The sequence below is a fragment of the Mustela erminea genome, chromosome 1 (assembly GCF_009829155.1).
Source record: "Mustela erminea isolate mMusErm1 chromosome 1, mMusErm1.Pri, whole genome shotgun sequence".
In the NCBI taxonomy this organism is placed as follows: Eukaryota; Metazoa; Chordata; class Mammalia; order Carnivora; family Mustelidae; genus Mustela; species Mustela erminea.
Genome location: NC_045614.1, coordinates 212,828,487 through 212,839,767, shown reverse-complemented (window position 1 = coordinate 212,839,767; position 11,281 = coordinate 212,828,487). Strand labels below are relative to the sequence as shown.

Below are 11,281 nucleotides of genomic sequence, written 5' to 3'. Positions count from 1 at the left end.
CCCGATGGGTGGCGGTGCTGAGGGCACGGGGAAGCGAACTAGAACAGGACATCCTATGTGGTTGGTCGTGAGTGTGTAAAGGGAAGTTAGCAGTCGTTGACCTAGTCCTGGTGTTTGGGGCTGGGGTTCTGTGTTCATATATGCTGCCTCTCCATTGTCCATTTGTATGTTCATGCTCCCAGGACAAACGGCACCTCCTGGAGGCCTCGGGGTGCTGCTGGGGCTGGGGACCTGGAAAGACCTGCAGAGAGAGGCTGGAGCAGGTCATCTGCAAGGCCCCGCCTGGAAAGGCTCAGTGCCTCCCGCCAAGAGCAGACCCACGATGGGGCAATCCCACAGTGCAGACCTGCTCAGGCCCTTACCCAGAGCAGAGGCCAAACAGGGGCCCGTCCTGCAATCTTCTCTTTTTCTTTCCACCAGGCTGAGCACCGCTGTGTGGTGGGAAAGTGTAGGCACACGGACCCCAGAGCAGCTTTTAGGTCTTAGCACCCCATTCGGGACTCTGAAGAGCTTTCGTTCATGTGGGAAATAGCTATCGATATTTACCACATGCGAACTGAGAAATTTTTAAAATATTAAACCCATTACTCGTTAATGTAAATAACTGATTTTTATGAAAAATAACTAAATTTTCCAAAAGAAAAAATGGCAAGGACGGCATGATTTTTTTTTATCTTTTTAAAGATTTTATTTACTTATTTGACAGAGAGAGGTCATAAGTAGGCAGAGAATCAGGCAGAGAGAGAGGGGGAAGCAGGCTCCCTGCCGAGCATAGAGCCCGATGTGGGACTCCATCCCAGGACTCTGGGAGCCAAAGGCAGAGGCTTTAACGCACTGAGCCACCCAGCCATCTCATGGATGGCATGATTTTAAATTTTTGCAAATCTCTTCAATGTCTGGCTGAATAGAAGCCAGCTAGAGTCTTATGTCTGCTTCTGCATTTAAACTATTATGATGTCACACACTGTGTAGCCTCTGGAAAACCCCACCTTACACTACGTGAACAAAAGCTTATAACATGGTAGAATTATCATGAAAAATACCTTGACTTTGCAGAACCACTGAAAGGGCCTCAGGGACCCCCAGAATCCCCAGGCCTCTGCCATAGACTCATGCTTAGGTACCGAATCAGGGATTGAGTCCACGACAAGCCCGCAGGGAGCCGGGCCCCTGGGAATGTGAGAGAAGGGTTGTAAGCCATCCCAGTCAAATAGACTCAAATCTCACAAATTAGGAAAATGCCCCAAACCTAGGCAAAGAGATAAGAAGTTTTAGACCTGAGTTAAAGTCAAGGACTTTCAATATCTTAACTTCCCAGACTTCCCTTTCCAAAAAAATGCAAAGGCAAAAAAGAGCAAAAATGAAAGTAAATGATGTTTATTAGCTCATTTTCTTCTCCACAGGATTATATGCATTTAGAAACTGATTTAGCTGATGGATGCTGGAGTGTATCAGGACCCCCAGCCACCCAGAGAACAGAGCCCTGATTAGACCCACCATGGCCCATGGAACACAGGGCGGTGAGCAGATCAGCCGTGGAATAACCACGTGGAAGTGCCTTTCTTTTCCAGTCTTCTCTCTTGTTCCGGCCTTCTCTCCTTCTCAAATTCTTCTTGGCATTTTCTTTTCCCTTCCCCCTCTGGCTCTAGTGTGTACTCCAAATTGTAGTTTACCCTGACATTCAATATGCACGGAGTAGCCAGCCACTTACTAGAGTACGTTAAAATTAGAGGCCTTCTTTATAATCGTTGGTTCCTTGTTACGTAAATTTTACCTCATTAAAAAATTTATGAATGCCCTTATTTTATGCCAAACTTATTTTTGAAATTTTCTAATCCTTCAAAAAGTATTTCAGCTTTAATTTAAATAGAGAAGAGCGATTTGGAACTTCTGAGTCCATAAAATATGACACAGGATATATGTGTTAATTTTTAAAGAAAAGTTAGCGAATTATGTAATATTTCCAGAGATTATGTTCCAAATTATTTTAAAACATAAAGAACAACAAATTAAGTGTGGACACAACCATAGAGAATCAGAGCTACTCAGCTTCATTCTCAGAATGCAGGCTTGGATCCCCAGAAGTCACATTCTTGACCAACCTGTCACTACAAAAAATAGTAATAATAAATGTCTAAGAAGAGCATCTATCCCTATTCCAAAAGCACATAGGCATTCATAATGAATCGTTGGGGAAAGAAGATATATACAAGGATACAATTAGAAATTGGAAGTCATGGTCACCTATTGCTACAATAATTCTGCATAACAAACGACTCAACAGCCAGTATCTTTTTTTTTTTTTTAAGATTTTATTTATTTGACAGAGAGAGATCACAAGTAGGCAGAGAGGCAGGCAGAGAGAGAGAGAGGAGGAAGTAGGCTCCCTGCTAAGCAGAGAGCCCGATGTGGGACTCGATCCCAGGACCCTGAGATCATGACCTGAGCCGAAGGCAGCGGCTTAACCCACTGAGCCACCCAGGCGCCCCGCCAGTATCTTTTCATTGAGTTTTATCATGGTGTTGCAGGGTGGTGTGCGGTGGCTGACCCAGGCCACAGTTTGGGTTGTGGTCTCTTCCCCACATTCTTTGCATGATACGTAGCAGGAGCACAAGAGGCATGAGAAGTAGCAGCAGAACAAGAGGCATGAGAAACCACACAGGCACATTTAAGACCTTGGCTTGCATCGCAGCGGCTAACATTCCTTTGGCCAAAGCCAACCTATCTGGGTGCACCCAACATCAGTGGGTACACTGTGTCCACAGTGAGAGGGGAATTGTTGCTGAATGATAACCCAACGACCTGGGGCAGAGAAAGAGCTGAAATAATATCTGTAGAGCAGTACTTTCAGAAAACTTGAACATGTTGCTTTGATTTAAATTCTGGTATGGAAGAGAACCTGTAGGGGAACAGTTCAATAAGATTCTTCTAAAATAATAGTATCTTAAAAAATGAGATTTATTTCTAACTCTGCATTTTGGAACACGTATATTAAATTATATCAATAGGAAGAATGTACTTTTTATAAGAAAAACTCTAAATCAAGTCATCGTGCCTGAAGGCAAATAGTGAATAGTAGCCATCTTCTCTCATTCATTTTTCATCCACATTTGAGTGTTTTCGCGTGAAAGCCTTGTGCCAGGTGCTATGCTGGGGCTGTGGGGGATACAAGGATGAAAAAGACACCCTGCCAAGAGTTCTTAGTCCACTTGAAAAAAAAAAAAAAGAAAGAAAGAAAGAAAGAAATGTTTATAAATAAATGGAACTTGAGACGCAAAATGATAAATGCCAATTTTTAACACATAGATAAAATGCTCTGGGGGGTTAGCAGAGGGAGCATTACTTCCAGATGCTGAATAATGATAATATCATGGTTGACATGACTGAAGGAAACTCAAGAACATTGAAACCAGCAGATAAACAGTCCAAACTCTTTATTTTACAAAAAATGAAACAGAGGCCCAGAAAAGGAAACAGAGTCATAGAGATAGAGGGGAACACTTTTCTCTCCTTCCCTTCTAGGTACTTTGGCTGGTCTAATAATTAAACTGATATAAGACAGGAGATATTAATATGAGAACATCAAAGTTTAATAACATGTATACCTCCTGGTTACATGGGAGTGACCCAGGAAAGCTGAGTAACTCTCAGAAATGGCCAAAGCCATCACCTTAAATTCCATCTTCAGCTAAAGACAAAAGATGCTGGGTTGGTGAGGGGAATCAGTTATGGGAGGTGACCAGGAAAAGCACAGTGATCCGGGTTTGGTTGTTATGCAGATTTAAGTCCCAGTACCAACTGCACTGGTAATTCTGGAGATTCAGCCCTCCCCCACTTCCTGGTACTGGGAAGCAAACACCTTACACATGGAGATTTCCTGCAAACACGCAAATGTCTCTTATAAAAGGGTAAATTTTACTTGGTTTTCAGAGCTTCTCGTAAGTCAGCTGATTCTCAAAAACAACCAGCCTAAAACACTCTCTGTGCCAAAAAGGCACATTCGGGGGCTGGGGAGGCATATTTTGCTCCCCTTCAGTCCCACCTTTGAAACTTTGAAGAATTTTCACAGTCCAGAAGCTGAATTGATAGATTATTCCCTCCTATCTCACTGAACCTGTCTCTCAGTCCTGAGAACAGGTCAGTTCAGGTAATCAGTTGTGTCTCATTCCAGGAGGCCATCCTAAAGGTGATCTCCCAAAGGTAGGAGAAATCAGGTATTTGATAGGGCATTGCTATGGAAACAAAAGAAAAACAAAGGTTAGTGATTGGAACGAATTCTGAGCCCAAGGGACAGTCAGTCAAGAACATTTCCCCAGCTCAGGCTGAAGCACCTGCAGATAGTGAGGGCAGGTGGTGGCAATCTGCCAGGTCTTCTTGCAGAAGGGTTTGCAGTTTGAATGTCTCTGGTGATCTTCTGATCTTCAAGAGGCATGATGGTTTTCTAACATGACCTGTTGCATTGATTTCTCTGAGGTTTATGGCAAGTTTGTATTCCGTTTGCAGGACTTTGGGCAAAATTTCCTTCTTAGTGATTCCAAGTCAAAAGATGGGAGAAACTTGGAAATTTGAGTTTGGAGATTTGTGGTCAGATATTTGAGGAAACTAGAAGAATTCAGGATCCAGTCCAGTTTATAGGTAAATAACAAAACTCAAAATCAATAAACACAATTGGAATTTAATATCCACCAGTTGTATTAATAGATCCTATTGAAACATAATTTTTCTCTCTAAAATTACTCCCTTTCTACCAAAGATAATTACAGTAAAATTTGTTCACAAAATTAGTCTAGTCTCAGTAAATCTGATTATTTACATAAGTCCAACAAGAATAACAATTAACCCTACAGACTCTTGATCCGTTTCACTGGAACTTTTCATAAGGAACCTCAAATGGGACTTTTAAAAGCCTCTCAAGGCTGGAAGCCAAACTAAGGACTTGCCAGACTCACCTGCAATACTTACAGATTTAGGTGAATTCCTCTCCTCCTAAGGATCCCAAAATATCCTGACGTTTCTGCACCTGCCATGAAGTGACCTTCCTTAAGCACCTGATGAAACTGCTGGGAAGCCTGTTAGCAAGGTACTAGGCTGTTCTTCCAAGAGACTTTGTTGGTCCCATAAAGTCAACTTCAGTTTCTTAAAGCTGTCTGTTCATATCCAAGTATGTACATCTCTCTCAAATATGACAGTCTGGTCAAAGCCTTGGTAATATAACCAATTTCCAATTGTGTCCAATTCCAATTACAAAAAGGACAGATTCTTATTGAACTTGTGCAAATAATCATATTGCCATAAAAATAAGAACACTTACTGAGAGTTTCTGAATTCTGGAGGGATCTGGTAGGCAGAAAAAGATAAATGTTTCATCTTTGTTCACAAAGGTATATTTTACCAAGTTGCTCTAAGACATAGGCAGCTAAATCGATAGTATGATCTTAAAGTTATCAGAGACCTGCATTCAAGAGTTCTTTCCATGAGTCTCACTAAAGATGAAGAACTTCTGGGTGGCTCAGTTGGTTAAGCAACTTCCTTTGGCTCAGGTTATGATCCTGCAGTCCCAGGATCAAGTCCCTCATAGGACTCGAGTCTGCTTCTCCCTCTGATCCTCCCCCTTCTCGTGTTCTCTCTCTCATTCTCTCTCAAGCAAGTAAATAAATAACCTTTAAAGATGAAGCACTTTTGCAAAGACATCACAGTAAAACAATAACTGTAAACGGCAAAAGATTTTTAAATGGCCATGTTTAAAGATTTGATGAGAGTTCATTATAATACAATCGATAAAGAAATTTGCTTATTTCTGCAACATGAAAAATTTCAAAATAACAATAGAATTACAAATGATAACATTGTACTGAGACATATCAGAATTTGAGGAATTCTATAAAATTTCTGGAACACCAATGTGAATAACATATATCCACATAAATATCACAGACCAGGGGCGCCTGGGTGGCTCAGTGGGTTAAGCCGCTGCCTTCGGCTCGAGTCATGATCTCAGGGTCCTGGGATCAAGTCCCGCATCGGGCTCTCTGCTCAGCAGGGAGACTGCTTCCCTCTCTCTCTCTCTCTCTCTCTCTCTCTCTCTGCTTGCCTCTCTGTCTACTTGTGATCTCTCTCTGTCAAATAAATAAATTTTTTTTAAAAAATCACAGACCATTATGAAACAATACATAATTATGTTTTACCAAAGTGATAATAAAAGATTTCAAAGGCAAATACAGAAAGCTATATAGCTGTGAGCAAAATGTAGCTCTTAATATTGAGAAGACCCAATTTTCTTAAACAATCAAAGACCTGATGGTAAGGAACACAAGAAATCATTCTGGTAAAAAACACAAAATCTTTGCTTTTCAAAAAAGGCAGATTACTTAAAAGGTAAAGAAAAACAATCTCTTATCAAGAGGAGATCAATGGTCCGTGAAAATTTTGTCCTTTTAGTCAATGAAAGAAAATCAAGTTTTGCTTTACATAAATACACTACTGATTTTAAAGCTTAATTTTATAATTCTTGTCATAAACTCATTGCATTTTAGCCAACTTGGCTGCACAAAGTAAAATTCTCTTTCTCTTCCCAACTTTTTATACTAGTTTTACTTTAGGACCATTTTATTTTCTTCTCCCTTAACAAAAATGCATCTTCATATCTCCTACATTTCCTTATCCAAAAACACATCTTACTTTTCTTGCATACAGAGTTGTTTTCCTTATTACCTCTAGTAGCTTTAATTACATATGTTAGAATCTTTAACCCTTAGAAACTTTCATTTCTAGCAAAACTAAGAAGTAAGCAGTTGTGAACAGCCTGTTACACCCACATTCTTTAGATTGGCAAATTTATGAATACATTTCATGATTTCTAGAAGCATATGTCTTTTAAAAAAATAGTACAATCTTTCGGTATGGCACAAGACATGTTTACTAACAGACACAAATATATTCAGTGCCTCTGTAATAAGAAGCCAAAAATAGATAAACTTATGTTCAGTAAATGATCTAGATACTCAATGAATTTCTCATCATCTAATTTAATTCAACACAACTTTAAAGTGCCAAGTTACCAAAGAGAATTGAAATTATTTTTAAGTACACATACCATAAAATATAATTATTTCTAAAAAGTTCACCTAAAAACTCTTTACACACTTATAGCTATCTAACTCATTTGCTCCCAATGATGATGCTTGATTACTCACAAAAACTTCACAAGCTATTAGACAAAGTCAGCCATCATCCCAAGTTACTCTTCTTCTGATGAGTTTTGTAAGAGATAACATGAATTTGATTAGTCAACACAGGTAGTTGTTTATCTGCAGTACATTTAATGTCTTCACAAAGACACAACTATTTTAATTAAACTAAAGAACTGCAACTAGTTTCCATTTACCAAAGATTATCTCACATCACATGAACTTGAAAAATATTTGGCTTGGTTTCTGTATTTCTGAAAGTTTTAGAATGCCCAATCCTTAATTTATATAAGTAGCTTGTTTGTTTCAAAGCCAATTAAATAAAACTCTTTACAAATGAATTTTGGCAATTCCATTCAGAGGTAGAAAAATGTCACACATCTATAGCATACATATGTAGATGCACATGAACATAAGGACACAAATTTTATAGCTTTCATTTTCAAATTTTAACCATGAAATGGATATAATGCAAAATTCACTCATTAATGAAAGAGAAGTTGGATCCAAACTGTTTATCTGGCAGATAGAATAAATTAAGGTTACCTGTTTAGCTGGCTAAAACTTTCTCTACTAATATTTCTGGAAAAAGCATCTAAGATTTTTCATTAGTTCAATTTCCAAATATCTCCCCTTTTCTCTGTTTGAATTTCAAAGAGTGGCTCTTCAGTCCTAGACAAGATGGTGGTAGAAAGTCTACATCACAGAGGCACCTGGGTGGCTCAGTCAGTTAAACTACCAACTCTTGGTTTGTGTTTAGGTCATGATCTTGTGATCCTGGGATCCAGCCCCCTATTGGGCTCCATGCTCAGCAAGAAGGTCTACTTGAGATTCTCTATGCCTCTCCCTCTGCTTCTCCCTCTGCTTGTGCATGTGTGTGTGCACTCACATATAATCTCTCTCTAAAATAAATAAAATCTTAAAAAATAAAATATAATGACTCCTTCAAAAAAAAAAAAAGCTTACATAATAAAGACACAAAATATCCAAATTTCCTCCAACATGGCATTTGGGGGAATATTTCCCTATAATTAGAGGTCTAGGATAATTTTAAATTCTCCTTCTTTTTCTTAAGTGCAGGACAATTCTGTTTCCAATGTCCCACTCTCTATGAACATTCTGAGATGAAGATGTGAGGTCCGGGGATTGGTAAAGGTAAGTGGAATTGAATTGCTTCTAGAGCCACATCTCAGGTTTTGTAGAGATTTCCAAGACAAAGGAGTTGCTTCCAATTCCCCCCAAAATGGAGTGGTATATTGAATGATATCAAAAGAGTGATATGCCCATCCAACTACATTTCTTTTAATTTGTTTCTTTATCTCAGGGAGATTTCCAGCTAAGATAGAAATCAAAATATTTTTTTTTAACATTCTAGAAATCCGGGCTTAATGCATTGTCTTTAAGAAGCCTGTATGAAGTGTTTAACAAAGGATTTCAGATGCTCTCCTTCTTTCCAAGTCCATAATTCAACACTAGACTAATTTATTTCCAGGGAGAGGGGCCCTCTAATATTGCTCCTAAGAAGGCTTGAATATGAGCCTCCCATCTGAACCATTTCCTGGTCCTTTGTAGGAGGACCTGAGAGGTTCTGGCCATCTGTATCCTCTGGGAGGGAGGTTCTCCCCCAGGGAACCATCTGGCTTGCCAGATAACCATAGTGTACTCATGGGAGGAAAGAGCAACCCTTAGCAGCCACTCCAGGTCCCAGTGAATGGGGTTGTGAATGGCCACTAATGTTTCCAACTCCACTCTGAATTTGGTAGGATCTTCTGAAAGTAGAGGTAAAAGGCTTTACAATTAGGAGATCTACTGTTATCCAGGTGACATGAAGTCTTGGTGGTGGGGCTCGGGATACATCCATCCAGAACCCTCTATGGGACTACCTGGAGCATGCACAGCTTGATCACAGAGCCCTGGAAAGGAGGACGGTCACAGCAGAACAAGCCCTACCACACTTCTTGAGTGCTTCTGCTAAAGTCATTTCCTGGCCTTCAGTATTTACATGAGTGTCTGTATTCCTTGAGCCTGGAGAGCAGGCCCTGCTATCTATAAATCTTAGGAAGAAAGGGAGATCAAAACAGGCAGCTGGGTGTTTATGGATTTTCTGGGGGAGTGACAGAAGTCTTGGGATATTGGGGAATTTGCGGAAGTGGTGGGGCTGGATTTGAGAGGGGGCTTAGGCCAGGGGCTCAGAGATTCCAAAGATGATCTGGTGTGTCAAGACAGGGATTTGGGAATAAAGCGGTGTACAGGAGGGAGGAAAAGGGGATTTACATTAGATATGGACGCTAATTTTTGTTCTAAGTCTCATTTCTGTTCTTCCATCTTCTTAAGGGAGTCCCTATGGCAAGCTGTTATACTTCTTTGTGTCCACTTTTAGTTTGGTCTTTCCATAGATACCAAAAAAAAAAACAAAAACAAAAAACAAAAAAAACAAACAATTGTTTAGGATAAGAGCTCTGTAAAAAAAATATTTTTAAAATATAGAAGTTTGTCCAATGGTCGTCATCTGGCCTTTGACAAGTAGGATCATCTTTTTTTTTCTTTTTTTTTAAGTAGGATCATCATTTAACCTTGATAGCACCTGCACCCAATAAGCCTTTTAACCACTTTACCATGGATGCAGGATGCAGCCCCCACAAGATCCAGACAGTAAGATCCCAGCATCAGCCTCAGAAACCAAAGATGTCACAGGCAGTTAGAAGGAGTTAGTGCAAACAGTGTCTCCAGTGTCCCATGGGAATGTGAGAGGCCTCCAGTCACAGACTCACTCATCTGTGACACCGGGTGGGGACCACTGGCAGGGGACTTTTCCAGCACCCAGCAAAGGTTGAGACAATGGCCCTTACAGACGTCAGGACCCCTTATGACAAAGTCCCCTGAGAGCTGATATAGTCAAACAGAGAGAAGTGACACCAGCCTCAAGTCCAGGTTGTTACCTGGATAAAATCAAGGTTCCTGCGCCCCTCCTCTTTTCAGATCCAGTCAACTGTGGGCCAAATCCATCTCCTGGCTGGCGGAGACCGTAGAGAAAACGATCACTGGTCACAAAGCCGGGATCCCAAGACATACAACAAGACAAAAGGAAAATTTCATCGGGCTTCTTGTATATGCACATTAACAGCGCATTAGCCAAGCGTTGGGTCTCTCTCCTCAGAAGATTGTGCCTCCAAAATTAGCAAGACAGGAAACAACATTTGTTGGAGAAGATATAGAGAAAGGGGAACCCTCTTCCACTGTTGGTGGGAATGCAAGTTGGTGCAGCCTCTTTGGAGAACAGTGTGGAGATTCCTCAAGAAATTAAACATAGAACTTCCCTATGACCCTGCCATTGCACTCCTGGGTATTTACCCCAAAGATACAGATGTAGTGAAAAGAAGGGCCATCTGTACCCCAATGTTTATAGCAGCAATGGCCATGGTCGCCAAACTGTGGAAAGAACCAAGATGCCCTTCAACGGACGAATGGATAAGGAAGATGTGGTCCATATACACTATGGAGTATTATGCCTCCATCAGAAAGGACGAATACCCAACTTTTGTAGCAACATGGACGGGACTGGAAGAGATTATGCTGAGTGAAATCAGTCAAGCAGAGAGAGTCAATTATCATATGGTTTCACTTATTTGTGGAGCATAACAAATAGCATGGAGGACATGGGGAGAAAGAGAGAAGGGAGTTGGGGGAAATTGGAAGGGGAGGTGAAGCATGAGAGACTATGGGCTCTGAAAAACAATCTGAGGGTTTTGAAGGGGCCAGGGGGGAGGTTGGGGGAACCAGGTGGTGGGTATTATAGAGTGCACGGATTGCATGGAGCACTGGGTGTGGTGCAAAAATAATGAATACTGTTATGCTGAAAATAAAAAATAAATTTAAAAAAAAAAAGAAGAAGAAGACTGTGCCTCTTGAGTTGAGGATTGTGTGATGTTTTATGGAGAACCTCTTTGCACAGAAATTTTCTTGAGATTGTTGGGTGACCTAGTATCAATCTAACCCATTCCATGGCCAACTTACCCTAACATGCCCCAGCAGCTCTTATGCGCTTGATCTGTGCCCATCAATTTTGTGGCTTGGCTCCTAAGATGGCCCTTAGC

At 40.6% G+C, this 11,281-nt stretch overlaps 1 long non-coding RNA gene across 2 annotated transcripts; it reads left to right on the top strand.

The window, feature by feature from the left end:
- Nucleotides 1-1,400: 1,400 nt before the first annotated feature.
- On the top strand, nt 1,401-10,418 carry LOC116567657. Of its 2 annotated transcripts, none has more exons than XR_004276292.1 (3): nt 1,401-1,520; nt 8,268-8,342; nt 10,167-10,418. It is a non-coding gene; the product is annotated as an uncharacterized LOC116567657 (long non-coding RNA). The 2 variants fall into 2 exon arrangements; XR_004276290.1 differs by having other exon boundaries at nt 8,263-8,342.
- The last annotated feature ends 863 nt before the right edge of the window (nt 10,419-11,281 follow it).